The sequence below is a fragment of the Oncorhynchus mykiss genome, chromosome 6 (assembly GCF_013265735.2).
Source record: "Oncorhynchus mykiss isolate Arlee chromosome 6, USDA_OmykA_1.1, whole genome shotgun sequence".
In the NCBI taxonomy this organism is placed as follows: domain Eukaryota; kingdom Metazoa; phylum Chordata; class Actinopteri; order Salmoniformes; family Salmonidae; genus Oncorhynchus; species Oncorhynchus mykiss.
In genome coordinates this window covers 52,359,970-52,383,365 of record NC_048570.1, presented here as the reverse complement: position 1 = coordinate 52,383,365, position 23,396 = coordinate 52,359,970, and the positions used below count along the sequence as shown (strand labels likewise).

At 41.9% G+C, this 23,396-nt stretch overlaps 1 long non-coding RNA gene across 1 annotated transcript; it reads left to right on the top strand.

Annotated features, from left to right (window-relative positions):
• Nucleotides 1–35: 35 nt before the first annotated feature.
• LOC118965080 lies at nt 36–19,698 on the top strand. The gene is made up of 3 exons (XR_005052416.1): nt 36–273; nt 18,637–18,730; nt 18,808–19,698. It is a non-coding gene; the product is annotated as an uncharacterized LOC118965080 (long non-coding RNA).
• Nucleotides 19,699–23,396: the final 3,698 nt, after the last annotated feature.

Genomic DNA, 23,396 nt, shown 5'->3' with positions numbered 1-23,396 from the left:
AGCAGCTCAGCTGTCAGGGGTGGCTGTGTGAATAGACCACCGCCGCCAGGACTAAATGGTTCCTTTACAGACGCACAAAGGAGGCGTCCGAGCGAGAACCCTCACTGCTCGGCCCCTTTCTCCCCCTCTCCGGGATGACACCGGTTCAACTCATCTTTTATGCTGCTGCAATCTGTTAACAAGGCCGGCACTGGTGGCATCACCCAGATGTATACGGATGGGATCGGCAAAGCATGGAAACTCGGGGGAGAAGGTCAGGTGGTCCATTTAATGGTAAGATATAAAGATAGACTATAAGAAAAAAACTATCTGAGGATCAGAAACACAGAGAGGAGCTTCGATGCAACTGTCTGCAGGAGGATCCTCAGTGTGAGAGAGTGGAGGAGAGCTGGGAGGTCTGTAGCCTACAGTCAGAGTTTGCTCCTTATCATTATCAATTAATCTACAGTGAGTGAGGACTTTCTATAACACATGCCCTTGTTGGAAAACGGTGTTCATGGAATTAGTTGTAATTGTGTCTAGACCTAATGTAATTTGTAGTACTGTATTGAAAAATTAAGTAATATGATGCTGTTTACACCACAAATATATATATATATATATATATATATAAGGTGTTCTCTAACAACAAAATTTAGTCAGATGACAAAAACTGCTTTCCTCTCTGCAAAGGCATGCCTAGCTCTCTCCATGGCTGTAAACAAACCCGCCAAAAGGTTCAGTCTGCAAGTAAAATATGGGCCGATTTGCCTAATGGCTTGATAAATTATCCTTAATCCAATCCCTGCATACTATGCAATCCCTGTATACTTGCCTTTGTCTTTTAGCAATGAAATGCACAAATATTTAAGAAATGTTGATTTAATATATTGAACCGAACTTTTTTTCTATTGGCTAAACCCAATTTCACAAGCTTATTGAATTCTGCATTTGAAACTGATGACAAAGAAAAACGTGCATGCAATTGTTCATACCATGGTTGTTAAATGTATTTAAACAAAGTAGTAAACATCTAAGCCTTTGAAGACATGTCTATTGGGAGAATTGCTACAAGGAAATATTTGGCTACATCAGAAGAAATCATAAACCTTTCACACGCAAACATGTAGCAAACATTACAAATACAATTAAGAAACAATAATGTAATACTAATAATATGAAAATAATAATAATACGAAATAATAAACAAAAATATAGTTTAACTATGGAATTTGTGTTTATAAGCCTACAACACCATAACATTATTTTTATTATTATAAGTAGGTCTATTATTATTATTAGTCAACCCGGATTTAGTTTTTGTTAAATGATAAAAGCCAAAACATATGAATGGTTTAGTTTTATTCCAATATACCCTCTCCATAACTTGCCCAATGAGTTGTTATGGCTGTAATACATATAGGAACCTGATAAAAGGGGGTTTACATCTCACTCAGCCTTTGTAACTGGACCACATCAATCTTCCCCAGTGAAAACGCTCTCACACACACACAATCGTCCCTGTTTAATGCAGCGCATCTGAGGGTGGAATGGATGTTTACATGCGTCCTGCGGATGAGAAGACACTTTTTAATGGAAGCGCAACAAAAACAAATGCAATTCTGTTAAGCTATTTCAGATCAAGAATTCTGTGTCCTCCCTACTCAGAATTTTTTTTGTAATCGACTGTGTTAACGGGATACTGCGAGTTCTGCCATTTAAACCCTTGTTCTACTTACCCAGATTCAGATGAACTCATGGATACCATTTTTATGTCTCGGCTATGAAGGAAGGTAGTGGTAGTTTCGCAAGCCAATGCTAACTAATGTTAGAGCAATGACTGGAGGTCTACAGGTGTGGTAGCATGCAGTGAGATCCTAAAGTATTTGGACAGTGACACATGTGGATGTATCATTTCAAATCCAAAGTACTGGAGTACAGAGCCAAAACAACAAAACGTGTCACTGTCCCAATACTTTTGGAGCTCACTGTATGCTGACTAGCGTTAGCGAGATGACTGGAAGCATTGCTATCATACCTGTAGACATTAGTCACTGCGCTAATGCTAGTTATTGGCTCACGAAACTACCGCTAACGTTCTTCATGCTGCACTCAGAGACATAAAAATGATATTCAATTTGTCTGGGTTAGTAGAACAGGTGCCACACTATCGCAGAAAGCCTACCCATTTAAATCAGGGGATGGATATCCCTGGATAGAACTGCACACATGGAGTGGACTTTGAATACCACCTTTTATTATTAGGCCTATAATAGACGATATATTCTACAAGGATAGTTTTTGTTGACGTATTGTTAGTTTGTGAGTGAGTGAGTGTGTGTGTGTGTGTGTGTGTGTGTGTGTGTGTGTGTGTGTGTGTGTGTGTGAATCCGCCTGGCATCTGTATTCACTCAATTACAGACAACTAAAATAAAAATCGATCTTCCATCTGCAGAAATGGCAGCTTAACAAATTATATTATTGTTTTGAGCAGCTGACTTTGTAATACGTTTGTAGCGTTTGAGCCCTGGAGAGAGAGATAGACAGAGTGGGGAGCCGTGAAGAGGAAGGCCTGTCAGGAGTGCTCTACTCTGGGCCTCCTGCCCAGGCTGAATCGCCCGCTGCATCTGATGCCGCTATTAAGTTCACTGCCCTCCGCCTGGACTCCATTACAGCGTGATATAGCGCACAGAAATATAACCATGGTTTCAAATAAAATAATCAGAATTGAAGAGCGATTTCCGTAATGAGACAGATCTTGTGTGTGTCACGGAAAAACGGGACTGTATTAAAGCGGTAATGAGAGTTTGGAGGTGAGCGAAACAATTATCAAAATCTATAAGATCACTGTGTGAGTTGGATGTGGAATACTGACATGCACGATTTTTGATTGTGTGTTTTCCATTCAATAATTGATCTTCTGCCTTTGTATTTCCTATAGCTTACTTCATATTTATTTTCTTACTTTAAAAAAATTATCTATAAAAAATAAGAATAAAAGCAATTTTACCATAGAAGCTCTTATCTAACTGGTGTGGTAAACGTTTTAAATCCAGGAAGGAGAAAGTGTTAGTGTTAAGTGGACTTGACCATGGTTATTATGGTCTGACATATCAAGTCCAATACACCAATGCAAGGCCCGGTTAGTCAGTGCATTTGTGCAGTCCAATGTCTGACGTCGGCCTACTAGACTGTACACAACAAGGCATTCTAGTAAATTGAAATCGAATTCAATGAAAAGCAAGGGTTGGAAACGAAATGATATTCCAATTTGTTCGTTCTGAACAAAACCATACTTTTTCCGTTCCGTTCCATTGTTTCGACCAGCAACCAACAACCTGTTCGAAACAAAAAGGTACAGTTTATATCATTCATTTATGTTCCTTTTTAAACCTCTGAAATATTTTATATAAAAATATATTTACATTTATCTCGACATTAAATTACTTATCGAATCATGTATTGAGCATAGTGCAGCTTGATATGGAGCTGGCAAGCTATAGCTCAGCGTGTTGCTTACATGTGTCATGGAAAGACAAGTGTAAGGGCGCGAAATTCAAATGAAATGTTGCGGGTGATTAGGGAGCGAGAGAGGGTGGAGGAGGAGGCTGGCTTGAAGTGCTGGGCATCTTGTGATGACCTGCGTTATTTGAATTATGCCCACAGAATTATACCTATAGAGGAGCAACTTCTATGGAGGCACTGTGAATGTCTTTGGCTTAGAGTTGGCATGATGTTGGACCAGAGCTAGCTAGGCTAGCAAGCTTGAATTTTGATTGTGTGTTTTCTGTTTGTTTTTTAAATCGCCTACATTTCCATTAAATAACTTTTAACAAGGTTGTGTGTGCAGAGCAGCACCCGAATAAAAAAAATCCAATGTGAAATGTGATAACTATAGTATCCCTAACTGGCATTGAAAAAGTTAATCCATTCTTCTCTAATTAAAAATCTCTCCCACTATCTTCTGAATCACACTTGTAATGTCAGTAGTAGTGATGTGTGGGTTGAATAAAGAGAAAACAATACCTTAAAAAATCCATAAGTTCTTATGCAATTTACATCTAGGAAAAATAGGATATATTGAGGTTCTTTCATTATTTTAGGCTATACAGCATTAGTGCATAAGCCTAAACATTAGGGCCTAACTGTACTCGCGCCAAATAGCCTAGAAGCCAATCACCAAAATATTTTGGGAATGTGCAGAAAGTTCAATTGATCCAAGGAGCCAAAATGTTAATTTCGAAGTATAATTCAATACGAGAAAAGCTGTGAAATGGAGAGTTGAAAATAAAGAGAAGGAAGTGCCAGAAAAGTAATATTTGGGAAATATTTGGTGAAGTGGTAAAAGATGATGATAGTAATCCCAGCTATGTTATGTGTGATGATTGTGAGGGCTATACAAATTCGACAGTCACAAGACAGGGACTCCAAATAGCCCTATAGCACGTCAAGGGAACTGTAGCTTACACTGTAAAAACTTTTCCCTGTAAATTTACAGCATTATCCTGGCACCACAGTCGCCAGTTTAATACTGTAATTTTTCTCTACAGCAGTGATGTTTTAATATAGTTTACAGTACTATTTTCCTTACTGTAAAACATTACAGCATGACAGCTGTGAATTTACAGCAGGTATGCTGTAATATGTTTTACAGTAAGGAAAATAGTTGATGTACATTTACAGGTAAATAACTACAGTAATATACAATTATTTTACAGTACTAAGCAGCATTGCCAGTTGTCTTAAGAAAGCTCCCTGAAATGTAATACTGTAACAAAAACAGTATTAGCACTGTCACGGCCGTCCTCCTCTTCATCTGAAGAGGAGAGGCGAGATGGATCTGAGGACCAATACGCGGCGTGGTAAGTGTCCATGGTCAATCTTTAATAAAGCAAGTAGTGAACACTGAAAACTATACAAAACCAGTAAACAAAATAACAACCGTGAAGCTAATTATATGGACTGTGCTGAAACAAGCCATCAACATAGACAATCACACAGTGAAACCCAGGCTACCTAAGTATGACTCTCAGAGACAACTAATGACACCTGCCTCTGATTGAGAACCATACTAGGCCCAAAACATAGAAAAACAAACATAGACTGCCCACCCAACTCACGCCCTGACCATACTAAATAAATACAAAACAACGGAAATAAAGGTCAGAACGTGACAGTACCCCCCCCCCCCAAAGGTGCGGACTCCGGCCGCAAAACCTTGACCTATAGGGGAGGGTCTGGGTGGGCGTCTGTCCGCGGTGGCGGCTCTGGCGCGGGACGCGGACCCCACTTCACCATTGTCTTAGTCCGCCTTATTGTCTGCCTCCGTGGCTTTCTCACCATGGCTACCCTTCTCAATGACCTCACTGGACAGAGGGGCTGTTTGGGACAGAGGGGCAGCTGCTCGGGACAGAGGGGCAGCTGCTCGGGGCAGAGGGGCAGCTGCTCGGGGCAGAGGGGCAGCTGCTCGGGGCAGAGGGGCAGCTGCTCGGGGCAGAGGGGCCGGACAGGCGGGAGGCTCCGGGAGCGGCGCCGGACAGGCGGGAGGCTCCGGCAGCGGCGCCGGACAGGCGGGAGGCTCCGGCAGCGGCGCCGGACAGGCGGGTGGCTCCGGCAGCGGCGCCGGACAGGCGGGAGGCTCCGGCAGCGGCGCCGGACAGGCGGGAGGCTCCGGCAGCGGTGCCGGACAGGCGGGAGGCTCCGGCAGAGGCGCCGGACCACCTGCAGGGAGGAGACAGAGAGACAGCCTGGTGCGTGGGGCTGCCACAGGAACCACCAGGCTGGGGAGCCCTTCAGGAGGCTTGGGGTTAGGAGGAGGCACCTGAAGGACCGGGCTGTGGGGGAGCACTGGAGCTCTGGTGCGCAACCTTGGCACCACCTCCCCAGGCTGGATAACCACTCTAGCCCGGACCCTCCAGAGTGCAGGCACAGGTTGAACCGGGCTGTGGGTAAGCACGGGAGATCTAGTGCTTACTACACGCACCTCTCCCTTAGGCTCCACTCCCACATTCGCCGGCACGAGCGGAGCGCAGGCAGAGGACGCACTGCACCCTCCCAGCGCCCCGGAGACACAGCACGCAGAGCCGGCGCAGGATACCCTGGACCAAAACTGCGTACCGGCGACCAGACCCGCTGAGCAGGCACCATACGCCCTGGCTCGATGCCCGCACTCGCATGACACTCTCGGGGGGCTGTCCTATAGCGCACCGGGCTATGGCCACGTACTGGCGACACCGTGCGCTTAACCGCATAACACGGTGCCTGCCAAGTATCGCGCTGCTTATAATAAGCACGAGGAGTGAGCGCAGGTCTGCTACCTGGCTTAGCTCCACCCCTCGTGTGCCCCCCCCCAACATTTTTTGGGGGGCTGTCTCTCGTACCTGTCGCACTGCCGTGCTGCCTCCTCATATCGCCGCCGCTCAGCTTTCGCTGCCTCCAGCTCTGCTTTGGGGCGGCGATATTCCCCAGCCTGTGCCCAGGGTCCCTCTCCGTTCAGTATCTCCTCCCATATCCAGGAGTCCTGTGATACCGGCCGCTGTTGTTGCTGCTGCTGCTGCTGCTGCTGCCGTCGCGGTTTTCTACCACGCCGCTTGGTCCTTGGTTGGTGGGTGATTCTGTCACGGCCGTCCTCCTCTTCATCTGAAGAGGAGAGGCGAGATGGATCTGAGGACCAATACGCGGCGTGGTAAGTGTCCATGGTCAATCTTTAATAAAGAAAGTAGTGGACACTGAAAACTATACAAAACCAGTAAACAAAATAACCGTGAAGCTAATCATATGGACTGTGCTGAAACAAGCCATCAACATAGACAATCACCCACAAACACACAGTGAAACCCAGGCTACCTAAGTATGACTCTCAATCAGAGACAACTAATGACACCTGCCTCTGATTGAGAACCATACTAGGCCGAAAACATAGAAATGCCCCAAAACATAGAAAAACAAACATAGACTGCCCACCCAACTCACGCCCTGACCATATTAAATAAATACAAAACAACGGAAATAAAGGTCAGAACGTGACAAGCACAAATACACACTACCAGTTAAAAGTTTTAGAACACCTACTCAAAGGTTTTTTTTTATTTTTACTATTTTCTACATTGTAGAATAATAGTGAAGACGTCAAAACTATGAAATAACATATATGGAAGCAAAAAAGTGGTAAACAAATCAAAATACATTTTATATTTGATATTCTTAAATAGCCACTATTTGACTTGATGATAAGTCACCATTCAAGAATGAATGAGTTACCAACACATTATGTTTGTGCAAAGATGTTCCCCGCAGTGCACATGGCTACGCGATACCGCAGACACTATAGCCGCCTCTGTGATCATTGCGTCTCGAGCATCGAACACCCAAGGGGTGCCGTGAATTGCACCAAATTTCGCCATGCTGTCGGCATGGTTGTTGCCAAGTTTGTCATGAACAGGTGATTTGGTGTCCCTGTCGTGTTTGGTTATGAGTTCATATCAAGCTAGAATGAGCTCTTTGTTTTTCACTTCTTTGCCATTTGAAGTAGTCACGTGCTTTTGTTTCCAAATCGGCAAGTGGAAGAAGGTGAGTCTGGCGTAATTTGAGTCGGTGCAGATTGCCAGTTTTTATTTTTTTTTATTTTTTAACCTTTATTTAACTAGGCAAGTCAGTTAAGAACAAATTCTTATTTTCAATGACGGCCTAGGAACAGTGGGTTAACTGCCTGTTCAGGGGCAGAACGACAGATTTGTACCTTGTCAGCTCGGGGGTTAGAACTTGGGGGTTAGAACACTCTAACCACAAGGCTACGCTGCCGCCCCTCTGACAAGTCATGTTTCAATGCCGTTTGCAGTGTGATAAGCACTTCTGCGAACTGGCTGGTCTTGTTGCCTAGCTGAAATTGAAGCGATTTGCACAGAATGTCGTTGTGCCATACCAATCCCACACCAGCTTGCAAGTGGTCTAGATGACGGTAAGAACAGCCATCCACAAATGTCATCGGCATGCCATGACATACGTTGTCTTTGAAGTAGTGATGTTTTGAAGGCAATGGCGGAGCTATGTCACACGGTGCAAAGTCTGTTTCATTCTTGGCATTGACACAGCCAAAATCCCACAAAAAAGCATTTTTTTAAAGCTTTTGTAGATAACTACCACATCATGGCTCTGCGGCATCATTAGCCAAGCCACTATTCTGCTGTTGTGTACAGCACCCTCACGGATTCGTTTGCTTTTCAGAAAAGTCACAGGCTGGTGACGTGTTTCTATGATCACCTTTCATCTGCCGATATAACTGGTGAAGTGTTTGACTGCCCAGACTGTTGACAGCAGCACCTTTCGGAGTTTGAGTACTTGTGTTCAGCAGGATTGAGTGTTTTGCTCGCATCAACAACCACACTTTTGGCTTGGTTGTATTTTTGGTACAACCTAGCACTAAGGCAGTGCTCTGAAAAACGGACTTCCAAAAATAACGTCTTGTCTTTGTTTGGGTATACCAGGCAGGGTGCCTTGCAAAGCAAGTTTTTCAAGGAAGTCACAGCTTCATCGTGAGTGGCATCCCAAATGAACGGAGTGTCTTTCTGAAGTAGACAGGTCAAAGGCTTTGACAAGTTGGCATAGCTTTCGATCAATTGACGGGTGTAATTACATACTCCCAAGAAACTGCGCAACTCATGAAGGTTTGTAGGTGTTTTGATGTTGCGGACTGCTAGGATAATGTTAAGACTGTGGCAAGATGCCCTCAGCAATCACCAGAAGTCCAACATAGTTTACCTTGGTCCTGCGTCATTGTCCTTTCATGATGGCCAATTTCCCCCCGGCCACCCCAAGTTGGGTAAGAACGTGTTCCATCTCATTGAAGGTATGTGACCAAATCTCACTTCTCATGAGAACGTCGTCTACATAGATTATCGTCCCCCTGGAGGCTGCGTCTGGCATTGCCTTGTGCAGGAAGCTGTTGAACTCTGAGGGGGAGTTCACATACCCGAACAGACAACGATTGAACATGAAGAGCTTGTTTGAGAAAGAGAAAGCCAACTTGTGTTGGTCACGAGGGTCGACTGGCATAGTCCAGAAACCATTCGCCACGTCGACAGTGGAGAAGTATGGCGTTTGCCACCTTTGGCAACTCCTGGTTGAGCTGTGTCATTGGCCAATGAGACAACCAGCTTGTTGAGTTGTCTATAGTCCATGGTAAGATGCCATTTACCCATTGATTTCAAAACGGGCCACACGGGAGCGCTGTTGCATTCCCTGATTATCTGTTTAGCTAATAGGGAGTCGATAATGTCTTGTACCGTTGCGAATGCTGCAAGCAGAATTTTGTATTGTCTCACAAACGCAGGAGCTTCTCGGGGTGGCGTAGGAAAACGCACCACATGAATTATTTAAATTTTGTGGTATCCAATTGTCTCATCGCTGCAACTCCCATACGGACTCGGAGAGGCAAAGGTCAAGAGCTGTGCGTCCTCCGCCAACCAAGCCGCACTGCTTCTTGACACAATGCCTGCTTAACCCGGAAGCCAGCCACACCAATGTGTCTGAGGAATCACCATACACCTGGCGACCATGTCAGCATGCATGCGCCCACCCCGCCGCAGGAGTCCCTAGATCGCGATGGGACAAGGATATCCCTGCTGGCCAAACCGTCCCCTAACCCGGACAACGCTGGACCAATTGTGCGCCGCCCCGGGGTCACCTCTTCGCTGTTGATGTTGAGACGGGTGTTTTACGGGTACTATATAATGAAGCTGCCAGTTGAGGACTTATGAGGTCTCTGTTTCTCAAACCAGACACTCTGATGTACTTGTCCTCTTGCTCAGTTGTGCACCGGGGCCTCCCACGTCTCTTTCTATTCTGGTTGGAGCCAGTTTGCGCTTTTCTGTGAAGGGAGCAGTACACAGCGTTGTACGAGATCTTCAGTTTCTTGGCAATTTCTCGCATGGAATAGCCTTCATTTCTCAGAACAAGAATAGAGTGACACGTTTCAGAAGAAAGGTCTTTGTTTCTGGCCATTTTGAGCCTGTAATCGAACTCACAAATGCTGATGCTCCAGATACACAACTAGTCTAAAGAAGGCCAGTTTTATTGCTTCTTTAATCAGAACAATAGTTTTCAGCTGTGCTAACATAATTGCAAAAGGGTTTTCTAATGATCACATAGCCATTTAAAATTGTAAACTTGGATTAGGTAACACAACTTGCAATTGGAACACAGAAAACTGTATGTGGGAGGTTCGCGAAAACCAGTAGGTAGTGAGATACTTCCTTGGTTCCAATGCAGAGTGATAGCATACACACCCCTAAGGCAGTGATTGTCGTCTGGGGAGTCGTGCCCAGTCGGAATCTGAACATTTTCGTAACAAGGGGGTAGGAGTTAGCCCTTTTCTGAAATGTCATTGAACATTTCCAAACTGATTGCAGATTTTTCAAACCAAGTTGCCAGTATGGCATCCTCAACCATAGTGCTGTTTTAGGCACACTACTTAAAAGAGGAGGGCAGTATGTGTCGGCTGGTGAAACACCCAAGCCACACAGGAAAGAGTTTGGTTAATTTCCGAGTTGAACTTTTTACCCTGTCATTTGCCACCAATGGCGGACTCTTGACCAAGTTCACCAGGGGAACGTCAGTTGATGACGTCGAACCCTCATCGTTGCACAACGTATGGCATGTAGCCTTTCAAGAATGCGGTGAAGTCAACAGAGTTGGCATAGTTATTTGTGACCAGACTTGGTTGCTATTCCAAATAATTAAATCTGTCCCAATAAGCATCTGTTTGGTGTCAATGCTAGTCACGTACACAGGGTGGATAAGTGACCCACTTTTGAAATTCAATTTTAGTAGGATACACCTGGTTCGAGGCGAGGTAGCTTGAGTGAAACCTTGAAGTTTTGTGTCGCAATGTTCCGTTTTCAACCAACGTTTTGCTGGGTCCACTGCCCTTTTGAGTTCATTCAGCAAATTTTGAGATATGAGGGAGTCAAACCCGAATCTATCAGAGCATCATAGGTCAAACAGTCCTCTAAGACTGCTTTAAGGTATGGCATGTTTGAGTTGGTTTTTCCCATCATATGCCCAACAAAGAGGAGTGGGTTGGAAGAACAGAGTAGTTGGTTATCTGTGTCGATTTTCAAGACAGATAACCCACCTTCGTGGCCCAGTGGGTCCTCTATCGGAATGGGAGAGAAATCATCTGTGGCAACGCTGCATACCTTGTGTGTCTCGATATCTGTATCAGAGTCTCTAAACAAAACCTGTAGGCTTGTGTTTAGATTGAGCGGTCCCTGGACAGGGATTTGAGTGAGGGTCGGGGGTAATGGGAATGTTGACATCCTCGCAAATGGTGTGAATTTTGGCGGACTCGTTCTCCGGAATTTTACACCTAGTTATGGTGACTTATCCTTGTCCTCTTTCTCAAATTTCTCACGCTGCATTACATCTCTTATCCTCTTGGAACTCTAGGGGGAGTATTGTCATTTTTGGAAAAAAAAACGTTCCCGTTTCAAACGGGATATTTTGTCAGGAAAATATGCTATAATATGCATATAATTGACAGCTTTCGATAGAAAACACTCTAACGTTTCCAAAACTGTAAAGATATTGTCTGTGAGTATAACAGAACTGATGTTGCAAGCGAAAGCCTGAGAAAAAACCCAATCCGGAAGTGCCCCAGGTTTTGAAAGCGCTGCGTTCCAATGACTCCCTATATGGCTGTGAATGTACCATCAACGAGCTTACGCTTTCTACGTATTCCCCAAGGTGTCTACGGCATTGTGACGTAGTTTTACGCATTTCAGTTGAAGAATAGCCGTATGGGGGCACATTGCGTAAGTGGTCACATGGTGGCTCCGAGAGAGATTCTCGCATAAAATACAGAGGTAGCCATTACTCCAATCGGTCCTAAAGAAAAAGGAATTGTCCTGACGGATATATTATTAATTATTAGACATGTGTAAGCAGAATGAAAGCTGAGCCCATGTGATTGTGCAAAGCTGGATCTACACAGGCCTGGTCATTCTGGATATTGTGAAGGCCTTATAGTCACCATTAGACATGCACTTGCATTAGGAGTGTGCATGTCTGTTTATTTTTGTGTCATTGCTATCACGCCACCAATAGAATCTATGCCCTAATGTCTGAGCCAATTAGAGAATAGAAACTAAGCAAGGCAAAAAGATAAGGGTTGCCAAGGCTAAAGGGTATTAATAATTTACATAAAGTGGAGTGACTATGTTAAGTAAGTGTAACGGCCGTCGTCGGTGGAAGAAGGTGAGGACCAAGGTGCAGCGTGGTATGTGTCCATATTTATTAAATGTTCACGGAAATAACAAAATAACAAAGAGAAATGACCGAAAACAGTTATGGCTGGTGCAGACACACAACAGAAGATAGGAAACAATCACCCACAAAACACAATAGAAAACAGGCTACCTAAATATGGTTCTCAATCAGGGACAACGATTGACAGCTGCCTCTGATTGAGAACCATAGCAGGCCAAACACAGAAATAGAAAATCATAGAAAAACTAACATAGACATCCCACCCAACTCACGCCCTGACCATACTAAAACAAAGACATAATGAAAGAACTAAGGTCAGAACGTGACAGTAAGGGTAAAACTGTATAATAGGAGTGTTGAGTGTTGAGACTGGAAAGTTCAGTTGGTCAATGGGCATGCTCAGCTTTGTTGCTTTTTGGGATTGTGACTAATTGCAGAATGGCCCAAGCCCTTACCCTCCGATCCAACAGGTCCCAGACGTGCTCAACGGGATTGAGATCCGGGCTCTTCGTTGGCAATGGCAGAACACTGACATTCCTGTCTTACAGGAAATCACGCACAGAAAGAGCAGTATTGCTGGTGGCATTGTCATGCTGTGACACACCACCCCAGACCATGACAGACCCTCCACCTCTAAATTGATCCCACTCCAGAGTACAGGTCTCGGTGTAACGCTCATTCCTTCGACGATAAACGCGAATCCGACCATCACCCATGGTGAGACAAAACTGCGACTCGTCAGTGAAGAGCACTTTTCGCCAGTCTGGTCTGGTTCCAGTGACTGTGGGCTTGTGCCCATAGGCGACATTGTTGCCGGTGATGTCTGGTGAGGACCTGCCTTACAACAGCCCTACAAGCCCTCAGTCCAGCCTGTCTCAGCCTATTGTGGACAGTCTGAGCACTGATGGAAAGATTGCACGTACCTGGTGTAACTCGGGCAGTTGTTGTTGCCATCCTGTACCTGTCCTGCAGGTGTGGTGTTCAGATGCACCTATCCCGTGCAGGTGTTGTTACACAGGGTCTGCCACTGCGAGGACGATCAGCTGTCTGTCCTGTCTCCCTGTAGTCCTGTCTTGGGCGTCTCGCAGTACGGACATTGCAATTTATTACCCTGGCCACATCTGCAGTCCTCATGCCTCCTTGCAGCATGCCTAACGCAAATGAGCAGGGACCCTGGGCATCTTTCTTTTGGTGTTTTTCAGAGTCAGTAGTGTCCTAAGTTTTCATAACTGTGACCTTTATTGCCCACCGTTTGTAAGTTGTTACTGTCTTGACGACCGTTCCACAGGTGCATGTTCATTAATTGTTTACGGTTCATTGAACAGGCATGGGAAACCTTGTTTAAACCCTTTACAATGAAGATCTGTGAAGTTATTTGGATTTTTACGAATTATCTTTGAAAGACAGTGTCCTGAAAAAGGGACATTTCTTTTTTTGCTGAGTTTACATGGATAAAAGCTTCACGGCAGCCTGCAATCCCTTTCATTAAATAACATGTCCTGTGTGGTTTCTGTTTAGTTTGCACAGCTTGCTTGGCCCATTGTGTCAAGTCACTCTGGTTCACACTGACTGTGTGCAATGCCATAAGAATCATCAGATCTTACTCCCTCTATGTCATGGATGCCCTTAGTGTGAAGATGTAATCCGGAGACAGGTGTTTTATAGAACAGCCTTCTGTGTTCTCTTTTCGACTCCCTATGCATTTGCAATCAAATGCCAGAATTATATTAATCTCCTTATCATACTCTGCTTCTACCAGACATTCAACTGATTTCAAACGTTGGTCAACTTCTTCTGTGACAACAACATTGTTGATCGCTGTTTCTTCCCAAACACTGTCATCAGTAGACTCTACAATGTCTTCTTCAATTTAAAATGTCTTTACCTAAATCAGGGATTTCCTCATCGTCTGATTCATTTTCAGAGTCAGAGAGAGTCAGCATGGCACGATAGTCCTCCAGGAAGTATTCCACCAACTTTTTCCCACTGACCTTTGTTGATAGCGCCTGATAAATTCAGGGCAGCAATGTTATTGAGAGCAGTAGCAACATATTTCCAGTTCTCCATGGCTAACGTTACATCTTTCGGGAAAACTGCAGTAGAAAGGATTATCTACGCATAACGAGCAGCTCATTTTATGGACACCTATATGAAACTCATCTCTCGGCATGTTCAGACCACTCATTATCTCAGCCAAGCATGGCTAGCAGGAAGGTTCCTGACTTTTTCTTTGGCTAAACCAACTAGGCTTGTAATTTAACCTCTCTAGGGGGTGTGGGACGGTAGCGTCCCACCTGGTCAAAATCCAGTGAAATTGCAGAGCACCAAATTCAAACACAGAAATACTCATTATAAACATTCATAAAACATACAAGTGTTATACATCGCTTTAAAGATTAACCTCGTGACTAGGAGGCAGTATTTTCATTTTTGGAAAAATAACGTCCCAAAGTAAACTGGATATTTTGTCAGATGCTAGAATATGCATATAATTGACAGCTTAGGATAGAAAACACTCTAAAGTTTCCAAAACTGTAAAATATTGCCTGTGAGTATAACAGAACTGATATTGCAGGCGAAAGCCTGAGAAAAATCCAATCCGGAAGTGCCCCGTGTTTTGAAAGCTCTGCCTTCCAATACATCCCTATTGAGCAGTGAATGGGCTATCAACCAGATTACTTTTTCTACATATTCCCCAAGGTGTCTACAGCATTGTGACGTAGTTTTACACCTTTATGTTGAAGAATACCCGTAAGCGGCTACATTGTGTAAGTGGTCACCTGATGTCTCTCAGAGTGATTCTCGCGTAAAATACAGGAGGTAGCCATTTTTCCAATCGGTCCTACTAAAAAAAACAATTGTCCCGGTGGATATATTATCTAACAGATATTTGAAAAACACCTTGAGGATTGATTATAAACAACGTTTGCCATGTTTCTGTCGATATTATGGAGCTAATTTGGAATATTTTTCGGCGTTGTCGTGACCGCAATTTCCGGTCGATTTCTCAGCCAAACCTGAAGAACAAACGGAGCTATTTCGCCTACAAAAATAATATTTTTGGAAAAAAGGAACATTGGCTATCTAACTGGGAATCTCGTGAGTGAAAACATCCGAAGCTCATCAAAGGTAAACGATTTAATTTGATTGCTTTTCTGATTTTTGTGACCAAGTTACCTGCTGCTAGCTGGACATAATGCTATGCTAGGCTATCGATAAACTTACACAAATGCTTGTCTTGCTTTGGCTGTAAAGCATATTTTGAAAATCTGAGATGACAGGGTGACTAACAAAAGGCTAAGCTGTGTCTCAATATATTTCACTTGTGATTTTCATGAATAGGAATATTTTCTAGTAATATTTTATGTCCGTTGCGTTATGCTAATTAGTGTCAGTCGATGATTACGCTCCCGGATCCGGGATGGGGTGTCACTAGAGGTTAACTTGTTGTTAATCCAACCACGGTGTCAGTTACCAGCCAAGTAGAGGAGTTACACAAGTCAGAATATCAATTACATTAATAACTTACCTTTGATGATCTTCATATGGTTGCACTCACAAGACTCCCATTTACTCAATAAATGTTTGTTTTGTTCGATAAAGTCTCTCTTTATATCCAAAAACCTGCGTTTTGTTCACGTTTCTTGTTCAGTAATCCACAGGCTCAAAGACAGTCACAACAGGCAGACTTAAAACCCGAAAATTATCAATAAAGTTCGTAGAAACATGTCAAATTATGTTTACAATCAATCCTCAGGTTGTTTTTATTCATAATAATCAATAATATTTCAACCGAACAAAAGCTTTGTCAATATAAAAGGAAAACAAGAAAGGTGCGCTCTCGGTCGCGCCCAAGAAAAACCTCTGAGACACTGCAGTGTCCACTCATTCAGAGTGGGCTTACTCCCTCATTTTTCAGATTACAAGCCTGAAACAATTTCTAAAGACTGTTGACATCTAGTGGAAGCCATAGGACGTTCAATTTGAGTCCTAAGTCAATGGAATCTGTATAGGCAGTCAATGGAAAACTACAAACATAAAAAATCCCACTTCCTGGATGGATTCTTCAGGTTTTTGCCTGCCATTCAGTTCTGTTATACTCACAGACATTATTTTAACAGTTGTGGAAACTTTAGAGTGTTTCATATCCAAATCTACCAATGATATGCATATCCTAGCTTCTGGGCCTGAGTAGCAGGCAGTTTACTTTGGGCATGCTTTTCATCCAGAGTTGAAAATAGTGCCCCCTACCCTAGTGAGGTTAAAACGTGTTCAGGATAGGGGGCGGTATTTCCCCTTTGGATGAATTGCGTGCCCATAGTAAACTGCATAAAAATCTGTCCTAAATTGCTAATATATGCATATTATTATTATTATTGGATAGAAAACACTCTGAAGCTTCTAAAACCGTTTGAATTATGTCTGTGAGTATAACAGAACTCACAGGTTAGGCAATCTTCCAAACTAGTTTTGGAATCCTGAAAGTTGGGGCAACTTTGACGTCTTCGCCCCCTCCCTTCCCAACCAGTTATGGATCTGGAAACACTTCCTATGTCTTCCACTAGATGTCCTCATTCAGTAGAGCGTTTAATGGTGCATATGCTGTGAACTTTGACCCAATGGTGTCAAAAACTGTAGGTGTCGTGAGGATTTTTGTGTGCGTGAAGGCACGCTTTGGACAGAGAGCTTCCTTTGTTCCAGTCAGCCCCAGATGAACTAGGATTGTCCGGTTGGAATGCTATTCGTTTTGTACGTTTATAACATCCTGAAGCTTGATTCTGCACTTAGTTTGACCAGTTTTGTCGACCTGTAATATGTAATTTGGAACTTTTGATGCGCAATTATTCTGGACCAGAAGTCATTTTTTGGGCATTTGATCGGAAAGTGGTAGCATATGCTACTACATGGACACTAGAATTGAACTTTATGAAACAAAACAATGTATTGGGTAAGTATGACTCCTTCCACTACATTCTGATCGAAGACCATCAAAGGTAAGGGAATATTTATGTTGTAATTTTGTATTTCTGTTGACTCCAACATAGCGGAGAAATATTGTTACATCTGAGCGCCGTCTCAGATTATTGCATAGTAAACTAATTCCGTAACGTTAAAAAAACGTGACACAGCTGTTGCATTAAGAACAAGTGTATCTTTCTAACTATATGTAGAACATGTATCTTTAGTCAAAGTTTATGATGAATATTTCTGTTATCTGGCGTAGCTTTCTATAATTTCTCCGGACATTTTGGAGAATTTTCTGAACATGGCGTCAATGTAAACCGAGATTTATGGATATAAAATGCATATTATCGAACAAAACATAAATGTACTGTGTAACATGTCCTATTACTGTCATCTGATGAAGATTTTCAAAAGGTTAGTGAAGGATTTTTCTTTTAATTCTGCTTTTGTCATTTTATCTTTTGTTGGACAAAATGGCTACGTTTTTTCTTTGTTTTGGTGGTGGTCTAACATAAATAGATGCTGTGTTTTCGCCGTAAAACATTTAAAGAATCTGACACGCTGGGTAGATGAACAAGGTGTTTATCTTTCATTTGAGGTATTGGACTTGTTAATGTGTGGAGGTTAAATATTTCTAAGAATATTTTTGCATTCCCTGCGCCACCGTTTGAGTTGAACGGGGGGGGGGGGGGGGGGACGTCAACAGGTTTTAACAATTTAATTTGTATTTACAGATGGCATAAACGTTTGTTATTATGGCACATAAAAGATCACATGTTCGAGAAGGCATTTCTGCCAAAAAACGCATTTTGATAAAAACAGTTTTTTACATTCAAAAGCTCTCCTGTGAAGTCGTGACTTCCGACATACGCCTAGTTTCCTGAAATGGGTTACTTATTGTCTCGGCCTCTAAGCCTATATATCACAGTCGCAAGGCATATGAACTAACACCTTAAAGAGCAAACAACAGAATTATCACAACACATAGGTTGGAATATGGCATTTTCTTCTGGCTTCCCCAGTGATTTTACCTATGCACCACTACTGGTAATAATGACTTTCATTGACTTTGAGTACAACTTACTAGAAGTATTTGAGTTACAGTGTAGGAATGAAACAAACTATAGAGAAGGTAAAATAACAAAGATAATATATTCAGGTTAGGTTGAAGATAAAGACAGTTTTCTGTTATCTTATTTATCTTTAATCATCTTCATCTATTTTATTATCTTCTCCCCTCCCCCACCCCCTTGCTACTCTACTTCCTCCAATCTCCTCCCTGACACCTCTACTTTCCCTCCCAGTTCTGGTCTAGCTATTAAAATATGTTATTTCTTAAGTCTGGTTATTAGTCAGGTCTATTACGGCAGGGCGATCATTAGAAACCTGTAATGCCTCATTGAAGGTAATGAGTGTGTTACATTACAGGTGCCAGCGAGAGAAGGAGCCACACTACACTGCTGTCAGAGCAGGATACAAAAGCCTCTGCAAGGGATACAACTATAAGACTGGACTAATACAGGTAGGAGGCTATAAAGTTCAAATGTATATAAGTTCCTATTGTAAATACTGTTTTGATTATTGCACAATTTTAAACAGGCCTTCTGATGAAGTGCTACCAAGGAACTACCAAGGAGCCCGAGAGTCCAACTTCTGCCAAATAGGGGGTCAAGACCATCAGGGGAAGTTTGGATGTCTGAGGCCAACCCTCCTGAAGAGCAACTAGGTTGGCAGGCTTTTGCACCAGCCCTCCTCTAACATAGCCTGGTCCAAGATCTGTTTGTGCTCTTGCCAATGCCAGCTCCATTGCTGTCCTTGTCTGTGAGTTGGCATGATAGCACCAACAGACTGGAACTCAGGTTACCTCTAACACACTTGACACTAATGATCAGCTGAATTAGGTTTGTTACGACAGGAGCAAAAGCCTGCACACCCAGTTGCTTTCCAGTAGGAGGGTTGGTCCCCTTTGGTCTATCATCTGCCCAATACATCCATGACAAAATAACAAAATGTTTTAGAACATTTCTAAATTGTTTTGATATTCACAGCAATTTGTAGAATCACAAAGAAATGAAAAGATTATTTTCAAACCCACACTAATTTCTTGACTTAACTATATCTGTTGTAACAGATAGTATACTGTATCTCGGCACCCATCTGACTCCATACAGTTAGTGATACTGATAAATGCCACAGCATTGTGTAAGGAGAGGTTTAAGATATCCCTGACTTGAAATCTGGAAGACCAATATAGAATAATTAAACCAATCCCATCCTTTCCCTTTTCCTCTTAATAAGAACCACAATCTGTTAAGCATTAGTTACACAATGCAAGGACATTTGTTAGATATAACCACACTTTATATAACATTTTCACAATTTCACAAATGGTACCAAGAATATGCATATTATTGCTTCAGGGCCTGAGCTACAGGCAGTTAGATTTGGGTACGTCATTTTAGGTGAAAATTGAAAAAAGGGGACCATCCTTTTTAACTGATTCCATATGTGTTATTTCATAGTTGTGATGTCTTTGCTATTATTATGCAATGTAAAAATAAAGCAAATCATGGAATGAGTAGGTGTGTCCACACTTTTGACTGATACTTTCTTAATTAATTTGATTAATATTGTGGTGTTTCTATTCCAAGAAAAATGAAAAACCCTCTGGGTTTCGGTTAGTTTTGAACGGAAAATATGGTGTTGTAAAAGGTAACGGTCGGCAGTACAGTACTGGGCTATTAAGCTAAAGAATCCCTGTGCTGTACTTGCAGAGCATGCGGGAGACCAGGGTTCAATTTCCTGATGGGGAGGAAGTCTTATAAATAAGAAATTGTTCTGAACTGACTTGCCTAGTTAAATAAAGGTCACACTAAGAGCATAACATTTCTTCACCCTCATTTTCTAATTCTAGTCTAACCAATACCCAAACAGAGATCAAGTGAAAATAAAAATCCCATTGATTTATCAAGATTAGTCCCCGTGCTTGTCTCAGAGCAGCACAAAATTGTTCTAAAATAGTTGTAGGCTTTTGCTTCAAATTCTATTGCTTCTAACTTCAATATGCTCTTTAAATAAATAAGACCTAGACCACTTTTAACAGCACATTACTCAACACTAGTGAGACTCATGTCGCCTATGGTAGGCCTACAGTATATTGAAAAACATGACGTGACTCTCCGCCAATAATTACATATAGAGGATTAAATTAAAACCAAAAGCCACCTCATGGGTCTCCCGGTGGCGGCCAACACGGGAATTGAACCACCATCTGTAGCAACGCATTTTGCACTGTGGGAGCCCCCATCCACAAAGTTTCAAAATACAGAGAGGTGTTGGTAAAGGTATATTGTCCTGCTAATAGCCCATTATGGGCTATTATAATACTGTACATGGTATCCAGGTCAGGATAACCAAACTTTTATTTATTAAAGACTATCAGAAAGAATGGTGGAACTATTTAAAAAAATATCCAAAGCCATAAATGAGTGAGTCACTCAGCTTTATGTCCGTGCTGGCTATATGACTGTGTCATCAACTTGGTAATATAAAACAATATTTTGGAGGTTATTTCTTTAAAAAAAACGAAAGACAGCAATTGTAATCTGAATAAAGGCCAAAATAATATTTGTAAAGGACAAAACATTTATTTCTGTTTTTAGAGGAAGAGACACACTGGGCAAATTGTGCTCCGCCCATAATGGCCAAAATATAGCCCTGATAATAGCCATAATGGCACTGTACAATGTAGCCGTGTGTGTGAAAGAGTATTTTCCAGTAATCAACAATTTGTTTACCTTCATTAAACAACTTTGTTCCAATATTTCTGTAATTCACTGATATTTATTCCCATAGTAATTCGTTATGGATCCATATCTAAATAAACTTCAGCATTTTGAAATAATATTTTTATCATTATTTTATTAACGATAGCATAAAGATGTTGAAGAAATACTGTACTGCTGTTTTGAGTTAGAAATGTAACACTTCAGAATACTTAAGCATATAATACATTGCAGAGAGGGAGATGTTCACACCTACAGTAGCCGGGCCATAAAGAACCTATTGTCTTGCTAATCGGGCTACAAGTGTTTGAAAACGTATTTTCAAAATTCCACCAGCTGTCCTTCACTACTGTAAATAAACACACAGTTGTCCAGGTTAGGGGAGTGCTTGTCCGGCCGGGATGCCCTTGTCCAAAAAATAGGCACAGTGGGCTTTTGTTTTCTCTCCCTCTTTATAACAGAAATTAATATTTTGGCCTTTAAAAATATTATTTTATTTTCTTGCTCACTTTCGGCTATTTGAAAACAGACTCTCCAAAATATTGCTATTATTAAGCCTACATTATAATTATATAAAAGCCCCTTAGATTTTCTCACAGATCAGATTTGCCCTAACAAAAAATGGCCATTAGATATTAATTTAGAATCCTCCAATCCTCTAAATGTAATTATAGGCGGAGAGTCACGTCATTGAAAAAAATATTTGTGGATATACTGTAGGCCTACCGTAGGTGACATGAGTCTCACTAGTGTTGAGTAATGTACTGTTAAAAGTGTTGTAGGTCTTATTTATTTTTATTTAAATCTTTATTTTACTTCTCCTTCCCTCGGTGCAGGGTTCTGGGCCGGGAGGGTAGCTTCATCCCATGTTCTTATAAAAAAATATTGAAGACTGTCAAATGTTTCTCAAAGATGCCTTCTGGTGGTCAAACTAGCACTAACTAGCATCGCAACAATGGCTGACAATTAAATAACGTGCCATAGAATTCTGCGGCAGCCCACAAGGTGTGCTGCAGTATGACGCAACTTTTACAGGAAGAACCACTGTAGGATTAGCATTGCTGCTGAAGTCAATGATCAATCTTTCCGTTGGTGAGGGTTTACTCATTAGTGGGGGAATTGGTGGCAACCCATCTGACAGCTTGCTCATTATTACAATGATCAGTTATTTCAATTTATTTAAAATTTAGGGTTTAAGTTGGATGCTACACGATTTAAATCAGTTTATAAACGTCAATGAATCATCAATACTGGATCAGTAATGTAGGAGTTGGTTTATTAATGAAATTGCAAAAGCAAATTTAATTGATTAATCCATTTTTTATTTGATTTAACCAGGCAAGTCAGTTATGAACAAATATTTACAATGACGGCCTACCGGGGAACAGTGGGTTAACTGCCTTGTTCAGGGGCAGAACAACAGATTTTTACATTTGTCAGCTCGGGTTATTGGCCCAATGTGCTAACAACTAGGCTACCTCCCCCCCTCAAATTTGATTATAAATCAAACCTGTATAGGATATTTGGGGATTACATTTTAATTAACCTGAAAGTGTTGCTGTATCTAGGTTTAATGTGAAAAAGTTTAACAATGTCTCATTGTTTGGAACAAATCAGTTTGTGTATTATCCCAATAAACGACCCGAAAGGTAGTATGGCAATTTAACTTATTTATTAAATTGAACGAGACAATGATATTCAATCAGTTGAGATTGGTTGGATACTACACAGTGCCCCGTTGTAACAAACGTGGGCTTACGGTTGTTATTATAAGAATGTTTTTATTTTTTATTATTAAATTACTTGCAATTCATTCATTCAGCTAGCGAAAGCAAATTTTATTGATTAATCAAACCTGTAAAGAATATTTGGAATTAAACTTAACCTGAAAGCATGCTTTATCTAAGAAATGTATCAAAGTTTAAAATGAAATCATACAGTGCAACCTGAATTATTTAAAAACAATTACTGCTGATTCTTCACCACCAGAGGTCACTGATAGTACCAGCAGAAATCACACGGAATTCTCGCATGGCGTGGGATTTCACTTTGAACAAAGGGGAAAATAAAAATGTCTGTTCCCTCTAGTTAGCTTAGCATTTGGTGCAATGCTTAGCTTCACTTGTGCGGAATCTTACTTTCCAGCACAACTAATGTCCCCTCCAACAAGAGAACCGGTTTACTAAGTGACATCTCACGTTCAACCTTTCAACTGTATTTTTCACAATGGAAAACACAAAAATGTACCATTGGTCTACTCGCACTACCGAAAACACAAGAGACGGAGAGATAATTACTAGCTTGGTCAAGCCTATATATACCCACATTTTAATCATATGGTCCTATGTCCAGCTCAAGAAATGTATTCTGACCGAGTCTACTCGCTCCTGAAGGCGATAGACA